Genomic DNA, 21,484 nt, shown 5'->3' with positions numbered 1-21,484 from the left:
TGGCCTTTAGAGATGGGTTTGTATCTTTCTGCTGTTGGTGGCTGCTAACATTCTTTGATATATTAATCTGTTTTCCTGAGGGAGAGGACTTATGTAATTTACATGTATATCGTCTCTATCTATCTATCTATCTATCTATCTATCTATCTATCTATCTATCTATCTATGTATCTATGTATATATCTATGTATGTATCTATGTATGTATCTATGTATGTATCTATGTATGTATCTATGTATGTATCTATGTATCTATGTATGTATCTATGTATCTATGTATGTATCTATGTATCTATCTATCATCTGCCTATGTGTCTATGTATGTATCTATGCATGTATCTATGTATCTATGTATCTATCTGTCTATCTATTTATGTATGTATCTATGTATCTATCTATCAATCATTTGTCTGCCTATCTATCATCTATCTATCTATCTATCTATCTATCTATCAATCATCTGTCTGCTTATCTATCATCTATCTATCTATCTATCTATCTATCTATCTATCTATCTATTTCTCATCTATCCATCCTTCCATCTGGAATTGGCTCATGCAGTCATAGAGGGAGGCTGAGATGTGTCACATGCAGTACAGTCATCAAGCTAGAACAAGTGTTCTAAGCTCCAGGGTGAGGGGAGGAGACGACCAGTACCCAGTTTGGAAGTCAGAGAGGAGAAATCCCTTCCTACTCAGCCTGTTTGTTCTGACCAGTTGATTGGGTGAGGCCCAGAGCAGGGTGGGGGGAGGGGGGCAATCTGCTTTAGTAGCCTCCAGAAACAAGCTTACGGGCACACAGAATTCTATTTGACCACATCTCTGGGGAACTCATGTGTAGTCAGGTAATATACAAAATTAACTTTCAAACTTGCCTGTGGCCACATCTTTCGATCTAAGCCAGCATTACTGATTTTCTTTTCTTTTTTTTTTTTTTTTTTGGTTCTTTTTTTTTTGGAGCTGGGGACCGAACCCAGGGCCTTGCGCTTCCTAGGCAAGCGCTCTACCACTGAGCTAAATCCCCAACCCCATTACTGATTTTCTCTTTGCTCTCTTTACATTGTATGGATGTCCCTAAATACTCCCGTGACCTTGGATTTTTAGGTGTAGAGGTTGAGGCAAGTTCTTTGTATTTAGCTTATACAGACACCCAGCTTGCAATGTTTGGCTCAGCTCCCGGGGGGCTCTGATTATAGGTATGCCACACCATTCCAGCCTATCGGATCCTTGTCACAAGGTAGAACATGATCACATGTGCGCCTACCTAGAAAATCCTGGTAATTTGCCCATTTAACTTCCTCAATTAAACCACATCTGCAAAAACGCTCCCCGCCAAGGTAGAATTCTCAGGTTTAGGATTAAAGCACAAATACCTTCTGGAAGACCATTCATTATTCAACCTTCTCTACCAATTAAAGTATTAGTAATTACCATCAAGTTTCTTTAATCAGAACTTATGGATTCACCTCTGTCATAAAAGTTCCCTTGAATTCATTCATAATTACATAGTCTCCAGCTTCTAAGTTGATCTTGGATCTTGTCAGTAATTTCCACTCACCTACCTACCACCTAACAGCAAATACGATGTTCCTCCCAGACTATTTTAACAGTTTTCTTATGTCGACTGCATTATTCGTGAGATACCCATCTCCACATGCTAGACTGAGAACCTCGGGAAGCCAGGACCATCAATGGTTGAATACCTTTGTATTTGAGGTCCCAGGACAGTGCCTGGTACAGTGTGGAGGTGTCTAGTAAATACACTGGATGGATGACTACCCAACTCCTAGTTCTCACAGTGTTTTACAATTTATGAGAGAGAGAGAGAGGGAGAGAGAGAGAGAGAGAAAGAGAGAGAGAGAGAGAGAGGGAGAGAGAGAGAGAAAATATTAAATATACAGTAACGGCACCATATCTACATAGATATTTATGTATGTGCATCAGGATATTTTACTCAGCAATGGACTGCATATGGGACAGTGGTCTGAGTTATTTACTTCCGAGTCCGTGCACCATGGCAAACTCACCCATGGATCCATTTATTAGAAGTGCCTCTGTTCTTACCTGATAGCATGTCATTTATGACAGTAGATTGTAGAACGTGATCTGGAAAGCGAGAGCACCTGGAAGGGGCCTCGTCTACACTTGCAGTTCTGGGGAGGGTGGAAGCTCCTAGGTGGACAGTTGAGAAAAGGCCTCAAGGAGCTGACTGGGAGAGCGATGGCCTTTGTGAAAGAGGTTCCCAGACCCGGGGTAGCATTTCAGGATGTTCCTGAGGTAGGGTTGGTGTTGATCAAGAGGAGGATGGAGAGGATGAGGAAAGTGAGGAGGGGGGAGGCAGAGACTGCACAGCCACCAGGAGAGTTTGTAGAGAGCGCTCAGGTGATGGGAGGGCCTTAGCAGCCCCTTCTCAGAAGGGAGAGTTGCTGAAGGGTTTCTACAAAGAAGAAGAGGGATACCATCTGACATAGGAGTTGTGTTAGAATCGAGGCTCGCATCCGGACACACCAAACCAGGTCAGTACCGTTCCAGGTGAGAGAGGTTTATTGTCGGGGAGAAAGGGATAAGGGAACAACGGAGACAAAAGGGAAAAGAAAAGAGAGTTTGGGGGTCAGGAGGGTCTGCCTTTTATTTGGGTTGTGATGTCAACCGCTTGCACATAGAGGTGGGAGGTGAGCCAGGTGGAATCTGGGAACCTGAGGCGATTGCCACGGCAACAGATGCGCCCTGTCGCCTATGGGTGACGTCACCGTTAATGCTGGATTCCGAGGCGACCTGCAACTGTACAGCCAGTTCCTGACTGTAAAGCTGGTTCTTGATGCCAACAGTAGGTTTTAAAGGCATCTCTCTGTCTGCCTCATGAGCAGTAGGGCACCTAGCAGTGGAGATCAAAGATAAACGTGGCCTGCCTGGAGGTGTTGGCAGCGGGAATGGTCAGGAAGGGCTGGATTTTGTTTGCAGCTTGAAAACCGGAACAATGGCACTTCCAGACATTAGATAAGGAGAAGGAAGGAGGGAGAGAGGGAGAGAGGGAGTACAACAACAAGAGATCTCACTGCTGTCTCCGAGGTTCCTTGTTGTAAGCAACTGGAAACCAGGCTAAATTAAGGGTTTTGTCTGGAACTCCTCCTCCAAATGTCTTAATTCCCTAAAGCCACTGGAACAGCACAGACCTTTGCAACAGCTGTGTCACCCTGCCATCCATCCTGCCCTGGAGAGTGTCTGATCCTTTCCCTAGACACACGCCCAGCTGTGGGCCTCTTCTACATCTGTGTGCAGTGGCCTTAGGCCAATCCCTTGTTTGGAATAAGACCCGGCCTGCAGTTAGCCTCACCCTTCCCATGCATAGAAGTGAGCAGGTGGTCCGAACCCCTCGCTGGTCTGCAGCTCTCCATAGTGTTTGGGTGTCATTCTGTCAATCTTTCTTCATGGTCACGCGGGGGTCACAGAGGGCTGGCTTGATTACACCCCATGGTCAAGTCTCCTTGTCCCGGCATGGAGCAGTTAAGGACAATCAGAAGCTCTACACTGGTGCTGGCCTGGGCAGTCTGACTGAGGGCTGATAGAGTAAAGATACGGTGCCTTTAAGTTTGAGGGAGGCTTTATCTCTTGCCTCAGGTGGACTTTTATGCAGGAATTAGAGTGACAGTTGTTCATGGTCACAGAGCACTTTGATGAAGTTGGTGGTCAGTCAGGGCAGAACCAATGACATCCCCAGGTCTTGGCCAAGGTCACAGATCGATTGCAATTTTTCCCCTCAACTGCCTGACCCATTTTCGTGTCCTGTTCTCATGGGTAGTACCTTAGATACTCACTCCCCAGTGACCCCAATTCTTCCTGGATTTAACTTTTCTCCCTGTCAGGACCTCTGAGGTGTTCAGTGCCACAGTCTCTGTGACAAGGCAGAGCTGCGAAGGGGTTGCAGCTGTCACAGCACGGGCTTGCTCCCTGCGCCCCGTGTCTCTGGAGTTATGTGGGTCACATGTATCGGGTGCCTCGGGGCTTTGGAGACTCAGGAGGCAGAAACAGTTGTCTGCAGTAGTTGGATTTGTTTTGACCTAGTCCCAACCCCACAGGAACCTCTCAGTGGGGTACAGCACGGGGTCAGGCATCTCTTGTCTCCTCCTGGATGGTATCGGGAGAGTTACCATTTGGCATTTCTCCCAGCTCTTGGTTGGGAGTGCGTGCACATACCCACAGACACTCAAAGGAGGCCTGTTTACAACAAAGACCTCTGGCCATGGGGGTGGGGGAAGTGATGAATTTAAATGGACTCTACTATTTGTTCTGGAATGATTCATGTTTATTTAAGTTACCAGCCTCCCTCCTATGAGCAGTCACAAGTTCTGTCAAATTCCCCAGACACCCAAATAACTCCACATTTCAAAACCTTTGTCCTTCCCCACATCCTACCCCAGGGCTGTTGCTTGCCGAGTCTGACAGGTGCATTGTGGGTCAGGTGGCCTGGGTAAGTGGAAGGCCTCTGTCACATTTCTACACTGAGAAATGAGAAGGTCATCTCTGGGGAACTAAAATTTGTGTGGACAGAGAATGTGTTCTTCACGGCATCAGGGAAAATAGTCTGCACCAAAACCTGCTTGTGGTCCTTCTCAAACCATGCCCCGGCCCCTGCTTTGATTATCCATGGAATTTACATCTGTCACCAGTTCTGCTTCAGTTAGAGGACCTCAGTGGAGAGGTTTGGAACCAGAACCAAGTGCAAGGGACTCTCCCCCTTCATTACCTTTCAGAAACATTTGTGACTTGATGTGGACCCGAGCAAGCTTTGGCCAAACTGGGGGTTCAACACCATCCATTCTTTTTAGGCGAGTTAAACGAATTAAAGTGCAGAAGGCATCTCTCATTTTCTGGTCGTAGCTGTAGCAAAAAAGACTTGTTTCTCCATGTATAACTTATATGTATCAGTACCAGAGGGAGAGAAGAGTGACTTCATTTGAGGAAGTGTGACCTCTTATGACAACATTTGTTTTTCAAATGTCACACGGGCATTGGGAGATGTAGTAGTGTAGTCTCTGGAGCATCCTCCAGGCTTCTGTCCTTCTGTCCATCCTGTCCAGTGGAACTATGTTGTTTCTTTCTCAGTGCTCCAACAGTCTTGAGTGCTGGAGTCTGTTCTTTGATTTCCCCTGTGTGAGGAGAGGTTGCTTTAGCATTTACTATGGTTCAAACACTGTTATAAGGGGTTTAAAGATATTAACTTAGATTTATAAACCATGGAATGCTGTTAATAAAAAGACCTACGATGTATAAGAAATATGCATTGTGTTCTTTTGCTTCTATGAAAAGCAACATATATGTATAATATATATTATATATACCACATATATTTTGTACAATTATAATTTTATATAAAATTTAATGTAATTTTTATATAAATTATATATATTTTCTGTCTCTGTCTCTCCATTTCTCTGTCTGTGTATCTGTCTCTGTCACTGTCTCTCTGTATGTCTTTGTGTCTGTCTGTCTTTGACTTTGTCTCTGTCTCTCTCTGTGTATGTGTGTGTATGTGTGTGTTGCAAGGGGGAGGAAACTTATAGAAAGATGACCAAGAAAACGATGGGTAAGTTATTTCTGAGATGAGAAACTGAGGTTTGAGTATGGTGTAAATAGGAGAGGTTTCACTTCATTGTAATTTACTCTCTTTGAATTATGGTGTGTGTGTGTGTGTGTGTGTGTGTGTGTGTGTGTGTGTGTGTGTGTGTGTGTACATGTGCATGTTGGTGTGCATGCACGTGTGTGGAGGTCGAAGCTCAGTACTGGGTCTCTACCATTACTCTCTGTGTTAGTTTTTTGAGGTCTTTCACTACATCAGAGGCTCACTAATTTGTTTACAATCGGAACAATGACCTCCATGGATCTCCTTGTCTCTGCCCCTCATCGCACAGTGCCAGGGTGACATGTGCCTACCACTAAGTCAGCTTTTTATGGCGGTGCCGTGGCTCCAAGTCAGGTCTTCATACCTGTGCAGCAAGTATTTTATTGTCTGGGCCTCAGCCCTTGAATCATTTTTTTTTTTAAACCACTTGGGAACTATTTCCACTTCCATAAAAACTCACTACATTTGTTTTGAAATGGAGAATGGGAAAGCTTTGTGGGGCAAGATAACTTCATGGATAAGACCTGGGCTGAATCCCAGAGAGAGCAATGCATACAGTACTATGGGAGGAAGGTGGAGTGGTGGGAGGGAGGTAAATGAAGAGGGTGGGGGAGGAGGAGGAAGCGGGGAGAGGGAAAGACTACTGCTGGAAATAGCAGCTAAAGTCTTCCAGAGTCAGATTAAAAATGAGGAGTGGGGTTGCACCAGTAACTCATGGCATATGTGCGGTTATGATCCTAAGGTTTTATAACTTAGCGAAACAGGAAGGCCTCACCTTCTCATGCTCCTGGACTCAAATCCCATCGTCAAAACCTCATAAGATAGTATAATCCTCTCTTGGGACACTGGCCATTACACAGTCCTCAAATACATGCAGCAGGAAGTGTCTGCGCTGAGAATGCAGGAGAGTCAAGCCCAGGAAACTCACACTCTTTTTTTTTTTTTTTTAATTAACTTGAGTATTTCTTATATACATTTCGAGTGTTATTCCCTTTCCCGGTTTCCGGGCAAACATCCCCCTCCCCCCTCCCCTTCCTTATGGGTGTTCCCCTCCCAACCCTCCCCCATTACCGCCCTCCCCCCAACAATCATGTTCACTGGGGGTTCAGTCTTAGCAGGACCCAGGGCTTCCCCTCCCACTGGTGCTCTTACTAGGATATTCATTGCTACCTATGAGGTCAGAGTCCAGGGTCAGTCCATGTATAGTCTTTAGGTAGTGGCTTAGTCCCTGGAAGCTCTGGTTGCTTAGCATTGTTGTACATATGGGGTCTCGAGCCCCTTCAAGCTCTTCCAGTTCTTTCTCTGATTCCTTCAATAGGGGACCTATTCTCAGTTCAGTGGTTTGCTGCTGGCATTCGCCTCTGTATTTGCTGTATTCTGGCTGTGTCTCTCAGGAGCAATCTACATCCTGCTCCTGTCGGTCTGCACTTCTTTGCTTCATCCATCTTGTCTAATTGGGTGGCTGTATATGTATGGGCCACATGTGGGGCAGGCTCTGAATGGGTGTTCCTTCTGTGTCTGTTTTAATCTTTGCCTCTCTCTTCCCTGCCAAGGGTATTCTTTTTCCTCATTTAAAGAAGGAGTGAAGCATTCACATTTTGATCATCCGTCTTGAGTTTCATTTGTTCTAGGCATCTAGGGTAATTCAAGCATTTGGGCTAATAGCCACTTATCAATGAGTGCATACCATGTATGTCTTTCTGTGATTGGGTTAGCTCACTCAGGATGATATGGAAACTCACACTCTTAAAGACAGGACGTTCATTCGAAACGCTGCCGAGCACACCCAACCGTTTGACACTGGGACACGACATCGGTGTGTACAAAATTCACGGCTGAGAACTGCACAATCAAGTTTAAGAGTCATGTCTTAAATAATGTTTCTGATTTCGTATTGGAAAGCGCTCATAACTATCCTTAACCACATGCTGCCACACGTAGCCCATGGCCACAAGTTGCACACGTAACTCAGGTACAGAGACGCAGGGTGATGGGGTTCCAGAGAAGAAAAGGACCATGCTAGTCGGGAGCAACTGGGGCGATGGGTAGGGGTTTGTCGCTTTGTGCTTTGGGGAGAGGAAAAGGAGTCTAGCTCATGCAGAGGGTGGACTAAGCATTGAGACAAAGCTGTGTTTAGGGAACCAGTAGGTGCTTGTGACAGTTCTAGGGCAGGAGGACTGGAGCACAGGCTGTGGGGGTGGCAGAGTCAGTGCATAGGGTCTTATGTCCCATTTTATGTAAGCTGAGGGAAGCCACGGTCCCAGGGTGCAGTGGAGTAAAAAGCTGACCAACCAGAGCCGGGAAAGGCATTCGGAGGTGGAAGGAGGCTATAGTGAAGCTAATGAGGGTCGTCCTATTAACCTGGGAAGGAACTAGGGGGCGGCTACTCAGTACAATTGATCACCGGGCACAGAGAAGTGGTTGTGACTGGGGGAGTCAGGAAACAGAAAGCAGCTGGTGCAGTTTGAGTCTGTTCGTTCAGAAGGACAGGAATGAAGACATTTAGTGATACCTGGGGTAAAGGAAGAAGAGTCAACATGGGATTTGGACGTTTTACACTATCTGCGCCAGTTCGAGACTAGAGCTGAGGAGAAGTGTAGGAAGGGAGGGTGAAACAAGTTCTGTACCAGAGAACAGAGGCTTTTTACAGGAGGGTTTTAAAAAGGAAGATCACGTTAGATAAGCAGAGGGGCTGGGGAGATGGCTCAGTTGGTAAAACGCTGCTCTCAGCACGACCAGCATAGAAACTTGCATCACCTGTACTTACGTGGGCCCTCTAGGGGGCGCTATAATCTCGGCATAGGGAGAAGGACTGATTGGGCTGGCGAAGCAGAGACAGGTCTCTGGCTGGCCAGCCTAGCTAAATAAGTGAACTCCAGTGAGAGGCCCTGCCTCAAAAAAAGGTGAAGAATAATAACAAAGTTACCCCTGACGTCAACTTTGGCCTCCACGTGAGCGCACATACCCGCTCGCCCTGCTCCCCACATACACACATCCCATGCATTAGAACAACAGCAAAAGAGGTGTTAGAGAAGGCAAGATGACGGGGTGATGAAGACAGGGTGATGAAGGGCGGTTACATAGCTCCAATTCTTGGTTTAACAAGGAGTCTGCCATGAGGCGAGTCACTTGCCCGGGAGGTATGGAGGGCTGAGGTGAGAGAAAGGCCTTACAAAGGCTCTGGATGGTCTGGAGAACCTATTCGGGAGAGCGTTGGCTGAAGAGAATGTAGTTTGCAAATGCGGGACTACAGGACAAAGTCAAACACAAGAGACGTCTCATTTGGCTCTCAGGATTAAAAAAAAATGCATTCAGTTCATTGAATTTTTAAAATTGGTAGATTTTACATAAAAACCCATAGTTGGTCCCTGCGCGATCTAGCCTTCCAAGGCCTGGTTCCTCTGGAGACTGTTGTTCCATGAATCCCAGCCCTCCAGAAGAATAACCAGTACTCTTACCTGCCGATCTATCTCTCCAGCCCCTATTTGGATTTTTTTTAAATCATAGCAATTAGAAAAGCAAACACACACACACACACACACACACACACACACACACACACACACACACACACACTTCTGTTTCATGTTGTTGATTTTTATTAACTAACGCCCAGGGCTTTTTGAATCTAGATTTACAAATCATATAAATCTACAAACATTTCTTAGCAGTGTCTGTCAAATTTTCATGCAAGACAAATCTTGTATTTTCTGAAAAAAATTGAGAAAGGTTGATAGCAGTTTTTTCTTAAATGTTTGATAGAGTTTATAAAGTTATATGAACCTCTGCCTTGCTATGTGGGAAGGTTTTTTTAATGGTAAATTTAATTTTCTAAGTAGAAAATGATAGATGAGTTTATAGTAAAACTAGTAGACAGATGATAGACTTTCACATTTATTGCTGTGTTTAGGTTTTTCATCTTATTTAAATTGTCAAGTTTGTTCATGACTAACTTTTTTATATGCCCTTAATAATGGTCACGGAAATATGCCAACCTTCTCTCTTTAACTCTGGCAGGGACTGGACTATGCCAACAGTCTCCCTTTAACTCTGGTAAAAAGTCTCTCTTTATCTCTGGTAGGACAATTCATGCTTTTAATTTCTTTCCCTTGTTTGATTTTCTAGAATTTTCAATTTTTTGTTTACTACCCGATCTTTCTAGATTAGATTTAGGCTACTTTCAGTTTTGTTTGTGCTAAGATGCTCGATTCCATGGTGTGCTGAGATTACAAAAGCTGGTAATGACAAGAGTTAATCATAACCAAGTTTTTAAACTCTCCAGTGGCAGGGTGCTGCATCATCCCTCAAACAGGCCACGTCTAATCTCCCAAGTAACACTGCTATTGGAGATTTCAAAAGGTCAGTACCTTGCCTAGTGTTGCATCAAGAACTGGCTTTACAGTCAGGAACTGGATTTATAGCTACAGATCACTTCTGAATCCAGTGATGATGGCCACGTCACTCATAGGCGGCAGAGACCTGCACATCTGTTGCCATGGCAATGGCCATATATTCCTGGTGTCTATTTGGTTTACTTTACCTCCCACCTCTACATGCGAGCGGTTACATCACAGCCTAAATAAAAGGCAGACGCTTCCTCACCTTCGCCCCTTCTCTCTCTTTTCCCCCTTTGCCCCTTTCTCCCACAATAAACTTCTCTCACATGGAACGACATTGGCCTGGTGTGGTCTGTCAGGATGCGAGCTGCAATCGCATCACAGGGTCACACAACCGCCAGTGGCTTAGTGAGAATTTGGAGCCATAGCTTCCCAGGACATCATGTTACCTCTCCACAGGGGTTAGACGTTACCCAGCTCAGGTGAAAGACTTGAATTTTGTTGTCTTCAGGCTGTGACTCCTAGAGTCATTCACTAATGAGCTCATCAGAGAGAATGTGCCCCTGTCTCTGGCAGGACCCATCCCTTCTAATTTAAACCTCTGCTCAACACTAAGCCTTTCTCAAAAAGTGATTGCTTACAGAGCTTACATGGTGCCAATAAGATGTTGTACACAGGGCACGTCTTCAGATAAGACCCAAGAGCATATTTCTCTTCTTAAAGACAAGCAGCTGGTTTACAAGTGCTTATTCACTATGTAAAAATCATGTTTTACTGATTTATACTTGTCTAGTTCCCAAAGCACACCAGGCAAGCACAAAAGAGCATACACAATACTGTGCTTCATATATCATACATGCTAACCTTTATAAAAACAACAAGAAACAGAACCACAAGCTAAAAGCTATTATTCTTTTCCAAATTCACAAGATGAGGAAAGAGTAGGTTCAAATTCATGACCTCTTTCTCCAACTCCACTGGCCTATGTTGTTATTTATACCACAGATGAAAGAAAACACTCCATAGGCCAGTGGATTATCTCTGTGGGTGAAGGTGTTCCTGTGCAAGCCTGGGGACTTGAGCTCTGTCCCTGGAACTCACACCAAGGAGGAGGGAGAGAACTGATTTTAAAAAGCTGTCCTCTAGTGTTCACATGCATGTTGTGGTATGTGAACACACATACACACACATATACACATACACATACTCATACACACATGTACACATACATACACACATACACACATATACAATATACACATACACACATACACATATATGCACATGTACATATACACACACATATATACACACATACACATACACACACATACACATATACACATATATACAAACATACTCCACATACTCTACACACACATATACACACATATGCATACACACATATACACATGCTCATATACACATACACACATATACACATATACACATTATACATACACACATACACACATAAACAAAAAGCACACACATATACATACGTACACACATATACATATACACATACATACACACAGACATATACAGAAATGCACACATACATATACACACACATATATATATACACACACATATATATACACACACATATACGCACATATACACATATATATATACACACACACACATACGTACATATACATACACATACTGCTTTTAAAGAATGGAAAAGAATTCGAATAATAAATCATGCAAAGTTGTTTATAATATCAATGTGTCAGTTACCAAATTCCTCTGTTGTAGTCATTTCTTTTGAAATAAGTATTGAAATTTGCCCCGAGCCTTCTGGTACAAAAGTCAAACTTAGAGTGGCAAACTTGATGAGTAATTTTTCACCAAGTAACATTCATATTGTAAATCAATGAGTACTTAATTCCATTTCAAAATGTTTTTAAAGTGGGTTGTGTAAAGTACTAAGAAGGGCGGACATGGCTACAAGGGAACCGGATCCCATGTAGCCTTGCTGCCTTGCCGGACAGGCCATACTTGAAACTCTGAAGATAATCTCAGCAGCTCACAGAGAAATCTGTCAGTCAAAAGGACCATGTAACACGTACGCAATACAACGACCACATACCGACCCTGATTTTGTGGTTGTGGCTTTTCGTCTCCATTTCAGGATTTTAAGGTCTTTGCAAGTGGAAACCCCTCTTCTAGATCTTGTGATCTTTGCAGGGAACTCAGTGGGATCAAGCCCATTGACTAGCTACTAAACAGTGGTAGACAGCTAAAAGTGCTTTGAGGCCACAAGAGGAGACGCCCACGAGTAAACATAGGAGAGAATGAAGATGACATAAGGCGCCTGGCAGGAGACACTGGTTGTGTAAGAGGAAAGGACGCTGGGCAGTCTGGCTGCCTGCACAGGACTTCCCACTTCTGGAGAAATTACAGCACTCTCCACCTTTCAGCCTGGCCCCCTCCACCACGCTCAGGGCAACAGGGGTATGAAGAAGGTTCTAAAGCAGTGGTGATCCACCCTGATTCCAGGTTGGGGTGGATATTCTGCCAGAGACTTGTTTTTTGAGCCACCAGACAGGCTGTCTCCTGAGATCTGACCCAAAATGGAACTTGGAGGAGAATCAGCTGGCCTCTATTCAAACCAGACAAACTCAAACAATGCTAGGAGCTGGGGAGGGACCTCAAGACCCACAAGAAATGCTTACTTCCCTTCAGCCTGTGGTACAGAAGCGTTTAGTTGAATCAGCAAGTGTGAGAGGCTGTATGGACCCTTCGCTACTTAGAATATGAATATAATGTCTTTGGTGGGCATGGAGAATAGGTAAAACATTTAAAAAGAGTGAAATTAAATGTTATTACAAGCCATGTGGACGTGTCATAGACCACGAGGGAACATGGCAGAAGTCTATTCACCATCTAAAATGGCTTAGCACATTATCCAGATCCCTATGAAAAGTCCTAAGCATGGCCTTTGCTATGATCAGCACTCTTGGTAGGATGGCGTTTTCAAAGGTGGAAATACTGGACAGGAAGGTTGACAAGGGTGAAGTAAACACTGGCAAGTTTATTTTGGACACAGGGTGCTAATGTTGATGGCCATCACGGTGGCCCCTTGGACATGGTCTCCAGTCCTATGCTATTGTTCAGCCTCCTGTCTGCATGTGGGCAGGAAGTGTTTGACTAATGCCCAGTGGCCAGGTGAATTCTATAGCCTCTTCATCTCTCTGCCTCTGTTTCTCTCTCTCTCTCTCTCTCTCTCTCTCTCTCTCTCTCTCTAATTCTATCTGTTTTTCTCTATGCAGTATTCTCTCATACATGCATCTATAAGAGAGGTGGGGGGAGGGAAAGAGAGGGAAAGAACGAGCACAAGAAGGAAGAGAGAATGGGTTTAACTTCCAGACCTTGAAGGGAAAGCTGCTCCCTTAGTGAAAGGCAAACAACACGAGGTCAACACGCTCTGGAATGCAGGATTGTTTGTCACTGGTCAGCTGTAGGTCGCTGTGTTTACAGGGTATTTTACCAAACCAAACCAACAAGGATGTTTGCTATTAACTCTAGGCTCTAGCCATAAAACCAGAAGGTGAAAGATCAGGCTCATCTGTCTGAGCCTCAGCACCCAGCTCTGCCTTGGGAACAATGGTGCCTCAGATCAAGACACTTAAATTCACTCAACACATGGTAATTTGCCACATTGGGAATGCAAAAAGCGAAAGATTCAAGCCCCTTAACTCTTGCAAGAATCATGTCGGGGATTAGCTAAATAATGTTGATGCCTTTTGTTTGTTTGTTTGTTGTTAAGCTGATTTCCCTCTTAATCAAATCTCTCTTCGTGAGTAGAAGCTAGTTAAGGATTTTCCCGAGAAAAGGTTGAAGATACTGGTTTCAATCTTGAAGGAGGCATAGAAGTTTTGCCAGGGCTGCAAGCAGTCTGAGAGACAGGAGTAAGGGAGAGGCGTGAGGAGCAGGGCACTCAGAGAACATGGTTAAGTATGGGCGTATGGGCGAGCAGGGTGGGGACCAGGACGGTAGGGCTGAGCTCAGGGAAACTCACACATGCCTCAGTAGAGGAAGGGAAGCCAGGGAAGAGTGCTGGGCAGGCGGCGGTTAGGGCCATGTTTGTTTACCCAGGTATCAGGGTTGCCACCGCATGCTTCAAATGGTTCTGTGTGAGGAGAGAGGGCTAGTTTACAGTAGATGCTGATGGGGTGACCCTGAGGAATTGGTAGGCCCAGAGATCCTCAAAGCAGGTGTGGGTATGGTAAGGGGACAGCAAGAAGCAAGAGTGAGATGGTGGTCAGTCAGCTTTGAGCGAATCCCCGGGCAACAGGACCACCGTCTCGTTAGAGGACCAGTCCTCCAACAAGAGTCTCCAGTGACTTAGTTTGCGAAGAACGCATGGAGTAGGTGTTGCGCTGGTTAGTTTTGGAGACACTGGCAAGAGGGAACCACAATTAAAGGATTGCTTTCGTTAGATTGACCTTTAGGCATCTCAGTGTTGGATTTTCCTGATTAACGATTCAGGAGGGAAGGTCCAGCCCACTGTGGGCGGGGCCAGCTCTTAGGAGGTGGTCCTGGGGGTCTATAAAAAAGCAAATGGAGCAAGCCCGACACAGAGTCAGGAAGCAGTGTTCCTGCATGGTCTCTGCTTTAGTTCCGGCCTCAAGTTCCTGCTCTAACTTCCCTCCATATTAGACTGTAAACTGTATATCAGATAAACCCGTTCCCTCCCCAGGTTTGCTTTAGTGAGTCTTTTCTCACAGCAACAAGAAAGCAAGACGATTCCCAAGTGTGCTCAACACACTCAATCCTGAGGAAGGACCACGCCAACTTTTACCGTGGATACAGGAACGCATTTGAAGCGACTGAGCGAGAGACAGCTTGAAGATTTTGTTCATTGCTGCTTATCGCACTGTGTTACCTAATTTCTTTGATCCCCAGATCGCTAGAAGCAAGATAGTAACAGCAGCTTCTTTATAGTGTCTACAGAAGGATTTGATTAAAGATGCAGAATGATTACTAAGTCTGCCCAGGTATACGTCCAGTGTCTGCTGGTGTTGTTGAAATGTCCCCTGCAGGCTTAGGTATTGCAGCCCTAGTCCACAGGTTGACCGGTGTTTGAGCCTCGGTTGTGCATTCATTTCTGATGACGTCACAGGAGCCTGTGTTAAGGAGCCTGTTAAGGAGCCTGTCTTTGAGGACCTGTCTTGACCCCAAACCCTTCCTCTGTTTTGTTGTTGTCTGTGGCTTTTGTGCTTTGGCTTTGCCACTGCTATGAAGTGAGCCGCCCCCACCACATGCTTCAGCTATCAGGACCCCCAAAGCTGACTGCAAACTAAATCTACTGCAGAGGGGCAGGAGGCAAAGGACCCTCTCCTCCTTTAGCTGGCCTTCGCCAGTATTTTGTCTCAGTGCTGACAGTTATACAATTCAATTGCTCTTGTCCCTGTACCCCAAGGAGACAAACCTCTAGAGAGACTCTTTCTCCTTCCTGCCTTAGTTACTAATGAGTTTTATCATTCATTGGCAGTCCTGCTGCAAAGCAAAAGGCCCCCCTCCCATTTACAAGATAAAAACTCGCAAAGATCATACCTTTAGAGAATTCTTCATCAAAGGCAATTTTGCATGGTTATTGTCTTCGTGAGGGTTTCTATTCCTGCACATAACATCATGACCAAGAAGCAGGTTGGGGAGGAAAGGGTTTATTCAGCTTACACTTCCACATTGCTGTTCATCACCAAAGGAAGTCAGGACTGGAACTCACACAGGGCGGGAACCTGGAGTCAGGGGCTGTTGCAGAGGCCATGGAGGGATGCTGCTTACTGGCTTGCTTCCCCTGGCTTGCTCAGCTTGCTTTCTTATAGAACCCAGGAGCACCAGCCCAGGGATGGCACCACCCACAATGGGCCCTCCCACCCTTGATCACTAATTGAGAAAATGCCTTATGGCTGGATCTCATGGAGACATTTCCTCAAGGGAGGCCCCTTTTTCTATGTGATAAGTCCAGCAGTTATTTTGTTGTTGTTGTTGTTGTTCTTGGTTGGGAGAGAGGGTATGTCTATAAATGCACACATCCCATTCAGAAGTTAAATTTGACCCGAAGGTTCCAAGTCCTTTTTTTCCCCTTGCCTCCACTGGGGAAACTTGGTGTGGAACTGATGTGACCCAGGCACAGAGCACTGAGTCTTTCTCCTAATTCACAGGCACATCTGATCCTGGATTAAATCTGGGACTTGATACTCCACAGCCAGATCCCCTGTCATTGCCTGGTAACCAGCTGGCTGAAAGCAGGCTTTCTGTGAACACTGAGTTTCTAAATCATGCTACCCTTTCTTCAAGTCACGAGGCAGGGAGACCGTGGATTAATTTAGACCCTCCACACCAAGGAAAAGCACACGTTCGGGGAGGAGTTAATTTCTCCAAGGCTACGGGAGTTTTCTTTGCCTTTCACTTGACATGGAAATGCCTTTTACACATTTGAGGTGCGCCTGGCATCCTTTGGCTTACTGCCTTGTCCTTTAAAGGGCCCACTGCCCAAGAATATGCCACCTAGCCGGCGCCCCGCCCGAGTCCCTGCACTCAGAGACGTCTCTGAGTTTTCCAAGGCAAGCATTTCTGATTGGGAATAAATCAGTGGCCTAGCCTGTGTCCCAGTATATTATCTGCAGAGAAATAAATTTCTGCAACTAAAAACCGAACATAAAAATGAACCAACCAACTAACCAAACAAACAAACAAAAAAACCAGATAATAGCCCAAATGGAGTTTCCCAACTTTTTAATAACTAATTGTTCTAAAACTAGAGATAGTGGAGACGACTCAGCTAGTAAAGGTGTTTGCTGACAAATCTAAAAACCTGCCTTTGAGCCTGTGTGGTAGAAGGGCTGACTGCCACCAATTCACCAATTGTCCTGGGTCCTCCACATGTATCTCATAGCATGAGCATGATCTCTCTCTCTCTCTCTCTCTCTCTCTCTCTCTCACACACACACACACACACACACACACAGAGAGAGAGAGAGAGAGAGAGAGAGAGAGAGACAGAAAGACAGAGAGACAGAGACAGAGAGACAGACAGAGGGGGGAAGTTGATAGACTAGTATAATAAATTTATGACCAACCACCTACACTCAATACTTATTCATATTTTGACATTTTTTGCTATTTCTATTTATGTGCCCATTTGAGTGTGTGCACAACCTCGTAACAATTCATCCTAAACCTATTTCAGCACCTGTCTTTACAAAATAAAAACGCTCTCCCACATAGCTCCAGTACTGTTACCATTCCCAAGCAAATTCAGAATAATTACCTGATATCATCCAACATTAATCTGCACTTTAATCCCTCTGCGTGGCCTTAGAAGTTGGGTAATATGTTTGACTACCATCAGTTTTATGCCTTTTAGGAAAGATGGGTCCTCCTCTCTTCAGTTTCAGTGGCACTGCCTCCTTAGTTCATTTACGCCAGCTGTCCTATAGACATAGCTGTCATGTGGCCTTCAATGAGCAGTGTCTGGAAGGGGCAGGGAAGGAGGGTGCTGCATAACGCAGTGTAACAGAGAGAATAAAGGTCTGCATCTCACTCAGAATGGAGGGTCATGTCTCCCTGAGGTCATACAGTATGTCTCCGACCCCCTCTCAGCCCCTAGGAATGTCCTTACCACCATCCCAGCATTCTTGCTTCTCTACAAACGCTGAGTGCCTGCCCAGCCTGAGTCTCTGCCCCTCTTTCTGTGTAGGACAGCTGGTCCCTCCCTTCCAGCAGGAGGGTCTCAATGGCACCTATCCTTCCTTGAACCCCGTGTGGGGAGTCAGTTGCAAACTACCCTCCAGTGTGCATTTTCATCCCAACTTCTGTCTTTTTCCAAAGATTTATTTATTTTTGCATTTATGTACATATGTGTATATATATATGTATATATATATTTGTGTGTGTGTGTGTGTGCACGCACCTGCATGAGTTTGCGTACCACATGCATGTAGGAGCCTCCAGAGACCAGAAGAGGTCACCGAATCCCTTTGAACTCCAGCTACAGGCAGTTATGTCCCACCATGTGGGTATCGAGGAGCAAGCACTGTTAACCACTGAGCCATTTCTAGAGCCCCTAAACCCGGCCTTTCTATACATTTCTTTTCTCCGACTGATGACTTGTCTCATTCCTTAGGAGTTATGCATTCCAAAGACAGGGCTTTCGTGTGACTTGTTCTCTGTTACACCTTCAGCTGCAAAACCAGTGTCTGGATCCATCAAAGTCATGACTATTTATTAAAAGGCACAACTGAGCTCCAAACACTGCAGAGAACCGGTGTGTTAGATAGACCTCTGTGCTCACGTGACCCAGACATCCATTCCCTGCTGCCTTTGGCCTGTGGTAAGGCCTAAAGCCAAGGCCAGCTGCATTTCTCAGCCCGCTAGACCCTCTGTAAAACAATTTTGTCTCTGGCTTGAAAACAATCCCTCAGTGACTCCCAGTAAAAAAGTATTCTGTAAAAGAGAACTAAGTTGCACATACGTTTTTGAAATGCGAGCTTCACTAAGTCGCATTTCCTTGCACCATGCATCTAACTTCTACTTTGTTCTCTTTCAGCTTTTAAAAGGATGTTTCTGAGATGCTAGGGTGATTTTCAACTGCTAAGTGGTCGTGATCTGTAGCCGGGAAAAGAAAAGAAAGACAAGACAAAACAAAACAGAACAACAACAACAACCCTTGTGTGCTCATTTCAGTTCTCACCGTAATCCAATGTAGTGATACTATTTTAATACTCATCTTGCAAATGAGGAAATTGAGTTTATTCAGAGTCACCCAGAGGAATTGCAGTTCCCCCTTAAATGCTACGTCCCTTTCAAGAGAGGGTTCAGTTCCTTAAAAAGTAAAACACCTTTCTAAATTCCTTTGCGCTTAGTAGGATGTCTGTGGGTAGGGAAAAAAAAAAGATCTTACACATATGTATGTATATGGACACTGTTTTCGGCCAAAATAGGTGAAGACGTGTTTATGAAAATGAAATATTTCTAAGTAACTTTATGGTCATTGCAGCATTTAGCTACACAATGCTCTCAATACCGTAATTGATAAAAGAGCCTCCTGGCTAATGGAGATCCAAGGAATTCTGTGTGATTGGCACTCCTCACCGTCTGCCAGTAAATGGATCACACCTTTGGAGGCATGGGTAGCGGGCTTATCTGGGAGTCCATAAATTACGTCTTCATTTTTATATGAATCAATTATTTAAGTTATCTTTTTGTGGTGGTGTATCTTGAACTCAAGACCTCATGCAAACTGGGTTTGAATCCCTGGACTCTACCCGCATAGATTATTAGTTAATTACAGACTACGGGAGTATCATCAGCATGCGGAGTTTGTCGCCAGTATAACGTTAATATTTTTGCGACACTTAACGATGCCGCAGATATTTTAGTATATTACTCGTGTTCAAGTTACTATATGAGACCGATGCCAGTTATCATCTCCACAATCAGATCTTGCTGTTTAACATGTTGAGAAAGAAAGAGGTCCATTAGTCGAACGCACAATTTTACTCTAGAATATCTTGACTGATAGTCGTAGTTCCATATGGGTTTCATGCATCCAAATGCATACTTTAAAAAAATACTAGGAAGAAATTCCCACAGATGATCTGAACAAGTGTTTCTTAAGAGATAATGTCGAACATGCCAACAACCATATGAAAAACGATCATCAAAGGAACCAGATAAAAAAAAACACGGTGAGATATCCTCTAGTGCCCATTACAACGGCTTTTACCCAGAACCAGTGTTGGTCAGGATGTGGAGATTGGGGACTTTTAAATACTACTGGTGGCAATGCAAACCAGGCAGCCATTATGAAGAACAATGTAGACATCCCTGAAAAAAACCAGAGCTAGCTATCCAGCTGTTCGTGCTGTTAAAGAACTATTCAGTATGTTTTAGGGTATGCGTGTTTGTGAGTGTATAAATACTCCATGTACATACCTGGTGACCTCAAAGGCTGAAAGAGGGTTTCAGATCCCAGTGGAATTGGAATTGCAGACAGTTGTGAGGTGCTGTGTGGGTGATGGGAAGCAGAGCAGTAAGTGGGTCTATCTCTACAGTCCCATGATCCTGCTACCTTCCTCCCGGGTACAAATCTAATGGCACTGAAATCAGGATGCCGAGGACACATCTGCCCTTGGATGCTTACTGAGGCACTGTTTAGAAGTGTGGGTCACTGTCCTGGCTGTTCATCACCTTGAGGCTATCAGTGGGGGTGGGGTGGGACTCAGGACATTTTCTAAGAAACATGGAAGTAGAGGTCCAGAGAGTTCATTGGTACCTTAATCTCTCCTTTGTCCCTGTGTCTGCTGTCACTCTCTGTGTGTTGGTGGTTGTCACAGACTTATCCTCCATTGGCGCATCTGTGTCTCTTGTTCTTTTCGGCATACATGTACATTGAAGGGAGCATTGAATTACTTTGTTTTGCCAGTGTAAGTTGAGAAAGTCAGCTTTGCTTGTTGTATGCCCATCATTCATGTTCTGCAGATACTAAAGTGATTGATTTTCTTCTGTACCGAGTGGGGAAAGTCTAAATTTCTGGGTTGAGTTCTGGTGTTAGTCTCCTTGAATTATCATTCTGCCTCCCAGAACAAAAGGGCCGTGGAGGTTGCCTATGGTTTAAATTATTTCTAGCTGGCATTGTAATGCATGGTGGACACAAAATAATAAATAACAGACCTTTGCTTGCACAAATGTCTCTGATGGATGAAGCCTTGCTGTGGTTCTCATTTAGCCTTGTGTTAAATTTAGCCACATTTCTCTGCATGTTTACAGAAAATCAGGTTGTATGTTTTGTGAATTGAAATGTTTGACAGGATTGACTTACTTTCATCCTGGGATCACCAAAACACACAAACGTGAGCTCAGGAAATGGCTCAGCTGGTAAGGGGCTTGCTATGCAAGCGTTAGGACCTGAGTTCTGATCCCTAGCTCCCGCATAAAAGCCAGGTTTGTCCACAGACACCTGTAATCCGAGAACTCAGGGAATGAGCAGACAGAAAAAGGCACATTGTAGGGGCTTGTTGACTAGGCTAATTTACCTGGAGCAGAGAGCTCCAAGTTCAATGAGAGACCTGTATAAAAAAAATTATGGTGGAGTGGAATAGAAGGAAATACTTAAAGCCAGCTTGCACACACATATGCATTGCATGTCTATACTATACTGTACTATACTATACACACATGCACATGCACACGCGTGTGCGAGTGCGCGCGCACGCGCACACACACACCCCACAACCAAACAAGAAACGAATAACAGAAAAAAGATGAATAAACTTGGATTTGCTTCTAAAATTCCCGAGATGATCTAAACTCCATGGTGTCCGCTTTCTTAAAAGCAAAACAATAACTCGTATTCCTTTCCAGCTCTTCCTGGAGCTCTAATGCCAGTGGACAGAACACAGTGTGCTTAGGATGGGGTCCAGGGTGCCATGACCGAGGACGACCTGCCCTGCTCCTCAACCTCATGGCTGCTCATTTCCCCACACGTCTATATAAACCTTTCTAGAATGT

General features: G+C 44.7%; 1 long non-coding RNA gene across 1 annotated transcript; it reads right to left on the bottom strand.

The window, feature by feature from the left end:
- Positions 1–4,279: 4,279 nt before the first annotated feature.
- LOC134485590 (uncharacterized) lies at positions 4,280–6,614 on the bottom strand. The gene is made up of 2 exons (XR_010063730.1): positions 6,394–6,614; positions 4,280–5,145 (listed from the first exon to the last, which is right to left on the bottom strand). It is a non-coding gene; the product is annotated as an uncharacterized LOC134485590 (long non-coding RNA).
- Positions 6,615–21,484: the final 14,870 nt, after the last annotated feature.

The sequence above is a fragment of the Rattus norvegicus genome, chromosome 2, assembly GCF_036323735.1.
Source record: "Rattus norvegicus strain BN/NHsdMcwi chromosome 2, GRCr8, whole genome shotgun sequence".
Taxonomy (NCBI): domain Eukaryota; kingdom Metazoa; phylum Chordata; class Mammalia; order Rodentia; family Muridae; genus Rattus; species Rattus norvegicus.
Note: the sequence above shows the minus strand (reverse complement) of the source record. Positions and strands in the feature narration are given on the sequence as shown.